This window comes from Pelophylax lessonae (assembly GCF_965119305.1).
Source record: "Pelophylax lessonae genome assembly, chromosome: 12".
Classification (NCBI taxonomy): domain Eukaryota; kingdom Metazoa; phylum Chordata; class Amphibia; order Anura; family Ranidae; genus Pelophylax; species Pelophylax lessonae.
The window spans coordinates 119088312-119101034 of NC_138779.1; the positions used below are offsets into that span (position 1 = coordinate 119088312).

Consider the following 12723-nt stretch of genomic DNA (forward strand, 5'->3'; position numbering starts at 1 on the left):
CTTCTTTTTGTTAACTTTAACACTGGATTTTGCACTTATTTCATTAGATCACATTCATATGATTGATTTTTTTCAAAGATGTATTTTGCTCATAATTTTTTCACTGCATGTTTAGTTGTTTTCATGCCACATTATTTACCATATGATTGTTCATGATTGCACTTTTAGGATTTAGCGCCGCTTCTTATTTTTATTGATCATTTACAGCTGCTATCATAGTTGGTTAAGTGGCTGCTTACCTTTTCGTTCTTTTTGCTTGACCTAGCTTAGATTGTTTCCTGTTTTGTATTTATGTTTTATATATTAGAGGACACCTGAAAAGCCCAAATGTGAGCCTCGACAGGTATTATTTTACAGGATTTATAAAGCGCCAACAGTTCGTGCTAACAGTGAAGTTATAATATAATTCAATACAGGAGGAATCAGAGGGCCCTGCTAATTAGAGCTTACAATCTAGATGGGAGGGTCAAATCATACAAAAGGTAATAATTGTGGGGGATGAGCTGATGAAGAAAATAAAAGTACAGTTGTTATGTGGAGGCAGGATAGTATGGCTTTGGCTACATGTGTTGCACACAGCGACTGAGCTTTCATCAAGAGTTGCTGAAAAAAGACCCAGACTGGAGATGTTCATATATGTAGGAACCCATCCTTAAACTGGAGTGTCCCTAGTTAAAATGTAGTGGGAAGTTAGGCTGTAGTCAGCCTGAGCCCTAATTATTGTTGTTTCTTTGTTAAATGGGGTTTCAGGATATTGACTTTATCTGCCACAGCTGAATAGTGTTCTACTGTAGATACAGCAAGAAGAAACAAGGTCATTAATTATGAATATTTATTTTCTCTCTGGCCAATCACCAGGATGTTTAAAGCCAGAAACACATGCTAAAGGAAGAGATAAATATTTTAGGGTGGCCTTCTAGATGGGCCTTACCTGGCCTCCTTGGATCCTGTGAGAAGAGGAGGTCATTGCCTCCCAGGCCAGTTGCCTGGTCAGGGTGTTGGTGGACAAAGGGCCTGAGCCTTGGCCTAAGGTAGCAGAAGTTGGCCTATGACTTTGTCCCTGAAGAATTTTTGCGGCCCTCCTGGAGGTACATCCAGGAAGCAGAAATCAGGAAGAAGGCTGAATGTTTAGAGCATCTCAGGAGGAAGCTTATGTACTGAAGAGTGTCCTGGAGAGCTGGGGGAGGGCTAGAGCTGCTCTTAACCTTCTTAGCGGTTTTCCCGAGCGTGGCTCGGGGTTAAATTTCAGAGCCAAAAGCAGAATCCCCAAGCCACACTCGGGGTACCGCCAGAAGCATCGCTGGATCCTGTAAGCAGGGTTACTATTAGGGTGCTGGTGGTAACCTGACGACAGAGATAGGCCCCGATGTCCGCTAGAGGGTGGAGCTTGGACGGAACCCCCAAGGTAAGTGACACAGGCTAGCCTGAGGTGCGGAGTCTAAGTATCCACCGGTTTTCGCCAGAGCCTCTGGTGGTGAGGATGGAGTTCGCTGCGTGCGGATACCAGGTTGCGGTCCTCAGGGTCGCCACACCAAGGGAGAACCGATCAAGGTCCGAAGGCGGGTAAACAGACAAGGGAGATCCGAGAGAATGGTCAAACAAGCCGGGGTCAGGACGGGCAGCAGACGAGCGGAGTCAGGAACAAGCCAAAAGGTCAACAGGAAATCAGCAGTAAACAGGTCACAGGTTCAGGAACAACGGCAGGAGCTGAAGACAAGACAGCACTGAACCTGTGTGCTGATCCAGCTTAAATAGTGCTCTTTCTTGATGAGAGGGGTGGAGCTGGAATAGCCTGTGAGTCTTAACTCATCCTCTGCCAGAGCCTTCCTGACAGGTTCCTAACAGTTACTTACCTTGTCACCGGGATCCAGCGACGTGTCCCGGTGGTGTCTGGCGGCGGATCTTCCTCCCGATCCTCTCCGTGCCCCGGCTTCCATCTCCTGCGACGTGACGTTCGCAGGGGGGTGGAACCGGCGGCAAATTCAAATGTAAAACACACCAAACACACTGATACAATGCAAAATAAAATAAATTCACATTAGTTTGCCCCCCAGTGCCCTTTCCTGCAGTTTTACCGTACTTTTTATGTATATATATATATATATATTATATATATATATATATATATATATAATGTATTCAGTTGGTTTGAGCTGCTCATTCACAAGAATTACATGCAAAATAATGGTACCGCTTTCAGCACCTAAAATCCGAAAGAATCATACCGCCAGGGAGGTTAAAGAGCAAGTTACCTACTTTACTGGAAGAGAAGTCTGGAGCTTTCTTTGCTTGTTATGGGGCATAATGTGCTTTAACCCTCACTCCCGAGTGTATTATGCTATGTAAACCTTTGAACACAATATAGGGATCGGTGCCCAATTTCCTTTTACTACACAATAAGTCAAGAATTCCACCCTGAGAGTTGAAATGTTAGTCGAGCCACCTGGTGGTCCTCCTCAACCACTCAGGTGTAAGGAGTACTGCATGTACTACTCTGCAAACCTCAATGACTGATACCCTGCGAGCAAGATGCAGCATCAACAACGACTACTGAGCTACCAATCTATGAGGATTCCCTGACTCCTAATGATGTAGTCTGTTTTACGGTGCATCCGCCCTCTTCCACCATACATTCGCTTAAAGTGTCTTCCTTCTCACCCTAAGATTCTTGTCTAACATAATGCCATCATCTAACCCCAAATCAAACATGTGCAGCTAAACACACGTTAACATTTATATCAATCCCAAGAGGTGAGATGGGGCATGTGAAAAGGTGGGACTCTGTAGTGGTATAAAAGGGTATACAGTAATAATGAAGATGCGCTTATCCAGTGCAAAAGATCCGTAAATAGACAAATATTAATAACATGTGCAAAATTTTATCTCGATCATGAGTAAGTATAATGTGACTTCGGTGCTGTAAACAGAATACCAGTGTAAAGTGCAAAAAAAAGAGGTCAAATATATAACAGAGCTCCAGTGCCAACCATATAAGTAGCAGCTAAGTGACACCAATATATTACAGTGAATAAATAATGAATCACTTATAGTGCAAATTTGATAAAATTCTATATGAAGCATGACTACAGTGTAAATAGTGACATGGTGACAATAAATAAATATAATTTAAATTAAAATAACAATAAATGAATCATTGACTGAAGCTAATGAGAAAGTCCATAAATAAAATAAATAATCTCAATGCATAAATCACAGCAACAAAGTTCATAAATGTGACAATAAAGGTGAGGTCTTGTGATTGGTATTCCCACTAGATATCTTATGTGAGCCGATCAAGGGGGTGATTTCAACACCAAAGGTGGACGGTGAGATAATCAGAGGATAGTTCTTCCGCGTGTACTACACCCTTACCTCACTGCTGTAAGGTTACAGCATAAGCGAGGACTCTCCTAGCAATCCTGCAATCATCCAGGGGGGGTGAAGGGCGCCGTAGTATCCTTACTTCTGTAAGGATACAGCTGGTAACAAGGGTTCCTGACACTCCTATGACCATCCAAGGGGGGTAGGGGGCGTCACGGTATCCTGAAATGCTCCAAGTAAGGATGCAGAAAAGAGGCTCTTCTGGTGTAATATTTCAATATGGATTTATTAAAAAAAAAACGTAGTAACTTACAGTATGGTAAGCGATACACAGTATGTAAGCGCTGAGGCTCTAAGTCCTGAGCCGTCTGTGATGCTGCACTTCCGGGTTTGCCTAACGTCTCTACGCGTATTGTCACGGTCACGTGACTTCTTCAGGAGTGGTATAGCATTCATTTAGAAATATGCTGTGTGTTCATACAATGGTATAATGTGATTTTAGTATGTAGATAATAGAGACATAATACCCAGAACACACTAGATATTCAGTCTTTTGCTATGTCAGTTTATCAGTTTTAAATGTAAAATCAAAACATACACAAAGCTTAACAAACAGTAATGCCAATAATTACTTAATTTGCAGAATTACAATGCCAATACTTACTTTTTGTTTGGAATTCACCATTGACCAGAAACATTTTCTCACATAAGATCTACAATAACCACGGACGTCCTTCCATTACCCACACCTTTCAGGTTGCCTTGTGGATAACACCAGCCAGTATTATTATCCCTGTGAGCTGTATCTAGACACACCCAGATGCTAAATATCACAAATCAACACAGGTGCCTGGTACTTATTTTTAAGCTTCAAGTATTTCTGGAGCGCACTTTAGCTAGAAGGAATTCCAGGTGCACATAATAGAGTATTTTGCAAGTTTACCGTAGATTTTTTCTCATTGGAAAAATCGTTCAATTTGTCTTCATAAAGTCTTTTCATCTAACTAGATGTTTTACACATACAGTATGTGATTCAGCCACCTGGTGCAGGGGATTGTACAGGAGGTGCAAACCTTTCATTATTCAGAAGCTGAGACACACAATAACATTGTGCCGGCAGGATTGGAAGAAGAGATTGAGTGGGTTGTTGGCATCCCTAAAATTTGTGCTGTAATAGCTACTTGTGAGAGAATACTAGAAAAGTCATCTGCCTTCCGCAGTGTATGTGATGCTCCTTTCCCATGTTAGAGAAGACCTGGCTAGTGGTGAGTACCATAGCAAACTGATATACTGTCAATTGCCTGGATTTTTATATATATATATATATATATAGTTTCAAATTCATGTATTTACCTTATCTACATTTTCTTTTTTTTCTGACTAGTCTTTTGGGGAAATTGACCAGCAAAGAAAGGGATGGAGGCAGTACTGGTGTTGCTGAGAGGAGACCCCCTTGTAGCTTTAGACACATGCAGCCATTTCCTCGTGCTCTACATTAGCATCCTGGATTTGATCTGAATTAAAATAGTTAGCATGCTTTGCAGAAAGAAATCTGTGTTCATTTATGCCTGGAAAGAATAACTTCTAAATACAGTAAAAAAAAAAAAAACTCAGCCACACATACATATTTTTTGGTTTGCTTTTTCTATTTCTATGCCTTAATTGAAAGGTGAAGTTTAGCCAAAGCTCTCTTGACCATACTTCTCCTGTGGGTCAGAGGAGTGCACCTAGTTCTGCACTCCTGTGACCCAATGATCCCAAATTTAATGTTGGGATCCACCCAGATGCCTGAACGGAAGCTGGTTCAGTCAGCTGCTACTGCCCCCTCCACAGCCTGGTGCTCCAGTGAGCGCTGGTGGGGCAGAGCAGACAGCTGGTGGCTGGCAGTCACCGGCTTTCTGCTCACTGAAGACTGAGAACTGAGTGATTAGCAGTCTTAGATCTCTTAGTTCTTGGTGTAGAGACCGAGGCTGCATCCACTTAGGTGAGTTTGTATGTTTGTTATTTTGAAATCCCGTACTTCTCTTTTAATAGCAATTCGCTAACAAACTGTAAATGAACTACAGCACGATTCCTAGTGTAACATAATTTATGAAGCTTGATTTATTTACGTTGAAACTGACAAATTCAAGGCAATCAGGTAATTACTTGTCAATTGTTTAACAGAGAAGAAGTGTTCAAATCTGCGGGAGCTGACATTTCATTGCACAGATGTTTGGATTTAGCACCGGTAAACAAAGCATACTAGGGTGCCCAGATGTCCCAGGGGACAGTCCCCGAAAAAGTGTTCCCGATTTTGTCCCCAGTTAAAAGAAAATGTCCTTGATTTCTGTCCAGCTTTAATAATGGTGTCCCCAGCATGGTCAGCTATGGGTTAATCCTTCTTAGCAACACTTTGTGACATTACGATACTGAACAGGATTGTGACTGGAGAGCCCTCTGTTGACATCCACCTCTTAATGCAGCCTGGGACATTGGGAGGTTCTTTGTGCTTTACTTACATTAAAGCTTTTTTTTTATTTACATATATTTAGATACTACTTATCTCTACACTCTACGTGTTATGTACTCTTGACCCAGACCAAAGTAGGCTTAGGTGTCACGTACCTGGTCAGAGGCCGAGGTGCTGAGAGGGCATCCCTTGTGGCTGAGTGCAGGGCACTCCGGAAGGTGGTGACAGAGAGTGTTATGCCCAAAAGAGTGAGGGTTGCCAGCTGCAACAGGCTGAGTGATGAGATGTCTGCTGGATGTTGGCTGGACGAGCAGGATGCACTGCTGGGCAGGGGTCCCTCAGATGTACCAGATGGGAATTGGCAAAAGGGAGAGCCAGGAGCAGGGTCAGGAGCCAGGCCAGTAGTCATACACAAAATAACAGCCATGGGTGAGGCAACAAGCAATGTCAGGAGTAAGCTGGGGTCATACACTGATAATCGCTGATAATCAGGCAACAGAGGAGTCCAGAAGAACAAGCCAGAGGTCATACATGGAATCAGCAGACAGGAGAAGAGTCAAGGGTCAAATGGAGACAAGACAGGGCAAAGGCAAGCTGGGTCTGTAACAGGAAATCCAATAGCATCAAGAACAGGAACACACGGGGGAGCTGAAGATCATCCAGCAACTAGTGGCTGATGCTGCGGGCTTTAAATGTGCCACTGGGTGCCAGAATCACATATTGCGTGCGCCTTGGAGTATGAATCTTTGCGGCCGTTAGTGGCCGCCTGTGCTTGTATATTAGCATTGGTGAATTTCTATATGCCAATGGCGAGTGTGTTTTTGAAGATGACTTGCTAAGCTATTGCTAGACTTGCCAGGCTTCACAAGTTTGTTGCACGATAGCAGCAAGACATTGCATGACTCCAGATCAACATTCTTTGCAAACTTTCTGCAAGTCTGCTGCAAGTTCTGGTTCAGTTATGTTGTGCAATAGTCATCCCACCACAGGGGTCACTGTGACTTGCAGAGTTCTTGCTGTAGACTCACCAGTGCAACTTTGCTCTTGCTAGAGACTTGCCATTCAAATTTGCTACAAATTGGAAAAGTGTCAGCTAGAACTTTTGCATCAAGTGCTCTGCAAGTGTACAACGTGCCAGTGAAAATGTGCAGCAAGTTAACAAGACTGCTACAAATTTGTGGCAAGGTATCCTTGCTATCTGGGAGTGAGCATGATCAGCAGTGTGTCCCTGGATTTTATTTTGTAAATCTGGTCACCTTAAAATATACCCTTTTTTAGGTTTATTATGTGTTAGGCAGAAATGTAAAGCAAAAATTGTCCTTTGCACTATTAGTTCAAGCTCACCCTTCCCACCACTCACTCCACCATGCTGAAAAGATCTTGATACCTGAATAATCTTCAGAATTCACTATTTTAGAGAGTGTTAGAAACAGGTGGTTCGCTCAGTGGTTTGATCCACATCTAATAAAATGTTGGAGGAGAGCTAAACAGATATATGATAGCAATATTATAAACATATATTATTAATAAATTACTAGACACCTAGGGGTCTTTTTTTTTTTATTGCTGTATGAATGTCACATCGTCGTGAATACTCCCTGTAATGTATCTATTATATTTATTTCCTATGCTCGTCAGCTCCATCTGGTGGCAGTAATGTGGTCTTAAATACCTCCATTGGGAAAATACCACATTATGGTCACTAGATGGAGCTGACGATCAAAGGAAAAAACATATTAGACACATTTTGGGGATTATTCATGATGGCTTTGCAAATGCTTTGGCATTTGTACAGTAAGTTTTCTACTAATAGACCCTAGATATTAGTTTCAATAATTTTTTTTTAATAATTCAATTATTTTTTTTATTGTTAAAAAAGAATAGCGCACACATGCAAAAGAAATGACTATCAAATATGGAGACAATCCATAAATAAAAATGGGGATTTAGTCCCACCATATGGCCATATCGTGCTCAAGCCCACCACTGCGTCAAAGTACCCCATTATCAGTGGGTCCTACACTATCCATCTTCTTTTTTAATATACATGTCGCTTGGTCCATAGCTGCACCGGCTTTAGATATACATGTTCAGGGTTTGCTCCCCCAATTTTTTGCTTGTTTATTTTTTTTTATTGGTTGAACTAGATGGACTTGTGTCTTTATCCAATCTGACTATGTAATTACAATAGGATTTGTGTTGCAATTGTATAAGCTATAATAATTTTTTTTATTTGCTAAGGGTGGAGTCACCCTTTAAAACAGTCACGCAAATAAGAGAAGAGAGTTTTAAACCAATCCAATTTAAAAATTGACTTTTTTTTAATTTTGATTATAGTGTTTATTTAATGTAATCCATAAAAAGTCTTCTGGTGGATTCTGATAAGACTGCCCACACCCCGACAGACTGCTAATATTTTTAAATCTGATAATAATCTCCCATTAAACTGGTGTTTGGTAACTCAAGCAGATAATCAAGGCAGTTTTAATCAGCTTTATTTGGTCACACGTCATTATAAAAAGCCAGGCTGGACCAGCCGATCCAGCCATTTGCTTCTCGTTTCCTAAATCTGCAGGAGGGGGGAAAGCAGTTACATTACTTTATCTGTGGTGTGATCCTTCTTAGGTACTCTTCAGCATGTAAGTACTATAGAGTTCATCCTTCAACTGTGTCTTTCTTTATATATTTTATTAGGCATCTTTATATGCTGCAAGGACACTTTTTACTGGTTTGTCCTAAAACTACTTTATCACAATGGTTAACATGGTATCTAAAAGAGATATTGTTGGCTTTTTCTACTAGTTAGTTCTTTAATTTTCTAGCTTTTTCCAGGTTTGTACTTACCTCTTACTAGCAACCATTGTTACAATTGTCTTCCTGGCATCTTCTCCACCACTTTCTGCGCCTGTGCAGTTGATCTCCACAGACTTGAAAGGCCATATTCCATAGGTTCAGGTATGGTCTTATTCAAGGCTATGAAGATTAAAGGTACACTCATATTCAGCACTGTACCCCTCTGTGTACGGTTCACTAAGCCCTGGATGAGCATTGTAACTGTCTCTTTAACCACTTCTGGACCGGAAGGATTTGCCCCCTTAATGACCAGGCCATTTATTGCGATTCGGCACTGCATTATTTTAAGGGTCAATTAAAGTCGTGCGACGATGTACCCAAATAAAATTGATGTCCTTTTTTTCCCCACAAATAAAGCTTTCTTGTGGTGGTATTTGATCACCTGTGAAGAAAAAGTCCCAACAGTTCACATGCAATCAATTGCTCAATATGCGTAGAAAACTGGAGAATCTTGATAGCAATAGTGTGTCAATGCAGCAATACAAAATGTGGGAGGTACTAATAGGACATCCACCCAGGTGATAAACCGACAAAGACAGAGTGAATTCCCAGCCACCATATACTGCCTCTTACCGGACAAAAGTGGATCTGGAGCAGTGAGTGGTTAAGGACCACTGCAACCTTTCACAGAATCATACAGCTCCCAGCGCTTCTGCTTTAAGATGTTGTTGTACAATCCTATTCAGACTCCCGGAGATGCCATATCTCACATGTATTGGGGGATATTGCTGACCAATCGCTATAGTTTTACTGCGGCAGGTCAGCTCTGTTCTGCGAAACGACTACCTGTATGCCACTTCGTGCCGCAAGTGGGGGTGCACGTGCGCCGATTGGCCACAGGGAGAGCCAATCAGCGGGTCTGGCGGCCGCGATGTCAGCCGGGCACCCGCGATCGCTCCCCGTGGAGACAGAACGGCGGTCTGCCATTGTAAACGTGGCAGACCGCTGTTCTTTCAGTAATTAACACAGGGGAGGAACACAGGTCTCTGTGTTCATTTAACAAGCCCATACCCCACACAGTTAGAAAGCACCCCCCTAGGGACACATTTAACCCTTTCATTGCCCCTGGTGTTAACCCCTTTCCCTGCCCATGTCATTAGTACTGTAACAATGCATATTTTTTATCACTGATTACTTGAGTATTGTCACTGGTCCCCCCCAAAAGCATCAAAAATGTCAGTTAGGTGTCCGATCTGTCACAATTCCGCTAAAAATCGCTGATCGCTGCCATTACTAGTAAAAAAAATAAATAAAAATGGCATAAATCTTTCCCCTAGTTTGTAGACGCGATAACTTTTACACAAACAAATCAATATACACTTATTGTGATTTTTTTTTACCAAAAATATGTAGTGGACTACACATTGGCCTAAAATAATGAAAAAAAATTATTTTTAATTTTTTTTATTGGGAATGTTATATAGCAGAAAGTAAAAAATATTGTTTTTTTTTTTCACAATTGTCGCTCTTTTTTTGTTTATAGCACAAAAAATGAAAATCGCAGAGATGATCAAATACCGCCAAAAGAAAGCTCTATTTGTGGGAAAAAGAGGACATCAATTTTATTTGGGTACAGTGTCGCACGACTACGCAATTGTCAGTTAAATAACGCAGTGCCGTATCGCAAAAAATGGTCTGGTCATTAAGGGTGTAAAACCAGAAGTGGTTAAAGACCATGCCATCTATATAGCTTTCTTAGGGTTTTAATACTGGACATATTAAGTTACCCAAAGTCAGGTACAAGGAGTATAAGAAAATTGTTTAACCACTTGCCTACTGGGCACTTTCACCCCCTTCCTGCCCAGGCCAATTTTCAGCTTTCAGCGCTGTCGCACTTTTAAACACTTAGCTACACTGTACCTATATGAATTTTTTTTTATCATTTTGGTGGTATTTAATCACCACTGGGTTTTGTATTTTTTGCTAAACAAATGAAATAGACTGAACATTTGAAAAAAAAAAAGTTTTTCATTGTTTGTATAACATTTAGCAAACAGGTAATTTTTCTCCCTTACTGATGTGCGCTGATGAGGCTGAACTGGTGGGCACTGATAGGCTGCACTCATGGGCACTGATAGGCTGCACTGAAGGGCACTGATGAGGCGGCACTGGTGGGCACTGAGGAGGAGGCACTGATAAGTGGCACTAATAGACAGCACTGATAGGCGGCATTGATAGGTAGCACAGATGGGCACTGATAGGCTGCACTGATGGGCACTGAATAGGCGGCACTGATAGGCTACACTGATGGACACTGATGAGGTGGCACTTTTGGGCACTGATGAGCACTGATATGTGGCACTAATGGGTACTGATAGATGGCACTGATGGGCACTGATAGGCAGTAGTGATAGGTGGCACAGATGGGCACTAATAGGTGGCACTGATAGGCTACACTGATGGGCACTGATAGGCTGCACTGATGGGCACTGATGAGGTTGCAATTATGGGCACTGAGGAGAATGCACTGATAGGTGGCACTAATGGGCACTGATAGGTGGCACTGATTGGCACTGGTAGGTTGCACTGGTGGGCACTGATAGGTTTCACTAATGGACTCTGATAGGTGGCACTGATAGGCACTGGTAGGCAGCACTGATAGGCGACACTGATGAGGAGGCACTGATGGTCACTGTTGGAACTGCACTGATAATCAGGACACTGTAGATGTCCCTTTCACACAAGCCGATTATTGGCTTCTCTCAGCGTGAGGAAAGAAATGCCAATAACTGGCTTGTGTTTACATTGTAATCGGCTGTCATTGGACACAGCTGATCACATGGTAAAGGGCTACTGTGATTGGCCCTTTACCATAATCTGTGATCAGCTGTGTCCTAAGGATGCAGAGATCACAGAGCGCATGGGCAGCGCAATCATGGGAGGACGTTCATGGATGCCCTCCAGGCAGTGTAAGCCCGAGCTGTAGCCCTCTTTCAGCTATAGTGGGGTGGGAAAAGGTTAAATACTGGCAATTGCAGTTTTTCGGCACTAACATTATCACATTCTGGGAACGTTCTCGTTTGCGTTACTGTGTTGCAATGGCATTCATTTCCTTTATCAATTATATGATTAGCACAAGCCTGTGATAGGAATGTGGTAACTGACAAATACATTTCATTTCCAATAATATGATTAACAATGGCTTCCTGACTTTATACCCTTCTTGCTGTTGCAAGCTCAGATCAGGAACATATCTCTGTTTCAGGGCCATACATTGGATAATACGCTTTTCATTTGAAATACCAAAAGTGAATAAAGTGTATAGCTAGAAGAACTCTGTTTACATGGCAATATATAGCCATTGTTACTATCAAGTGACTGCATAATTCAGAAGCTAAACATGGATTGTAGAAGACATTGCACCATCAGGGAATTTTTTTTTTTAAAGATTTGTTTATTGAGTTATTAGGGATGTATACAAAAACAGGCCTACAAAGAAAAAAAACAAATAAGCTTTGATAAAGAAACAACAAAAATGAATACCCGTACACACATTCAGATAATCGGACGATAAAACTCGCTTTCGACCTGATCGCACGATAATCTGATCGTTAGTACACAGCTTTCGACAGCCGATCATGACAGTTGGTCCAACAAAATCCGAAGGGACAAACAGGAAAACTTCTGTCATACGATAGCCCTACTAACGACAATTGTTTCATCAGTACACAATGCGTCCGCTAAAAATCGATCGACAAAGACCGCGCATGATCAGAAACACTAAAATAGCATGGAAAAAGCCTGGCTGCCATTGTTTTTGTTTTGCACCATCTGATAGGTAGCTAAGCAACCAGGAAGCTTTTCCCAAAATCATACGGTTTGTACGCATTGTTGAATTCGATGTTAGTATCATGCAACAAAATGCGAACGATAAGTCGTCCGATCATCTGAACGTGTGTACGGGGCATTAGAGAATCTTGTGTCTCCTTTAATAGTGTGCACCAAAGGAAGACATATCAAGTATTACAGATGCAGAATAACAGATAGGGCAGATTTAACACCCTGGTACTGGAGGTTAACATAAATGGACTGGAAACCCATTTGCCCCAAAGTTTATCAAAAAGACAATTTTTTTTCCTGAGTTTAAAAGTTAGTCT

At 41.8% G+C, this 12723-nt stretch overlaps 1 protein-coding gene across 2 annotated transcripts in view; it reads left to right on the forward strand.

Moving 5' to 3' along the window:
* The window catches only part of LOC309567792 (germ cell-specific gene 1-like protein), a 129748-nt gene that overhangs the window by 47305 nt on the left and 69720 nt on the right, over window positions 1-12723 (forward strand). Inside the window, exon 1 of one of the 2 annotated variants that reach the window (XM_082273242.1) lies at window positions 4464-4586. The exons of the other annotated variant lie outside the window; for it this stretch is intronic. The gene's annotated coding sequence lies outside the window, so the exon portion shown is untranslated. Of the gene's footprint in view, window positions 1-4463; window positions 4587-12723 lie in introns of those variants that run through there. 2 annotated transcript variants of the gene reach the window in all.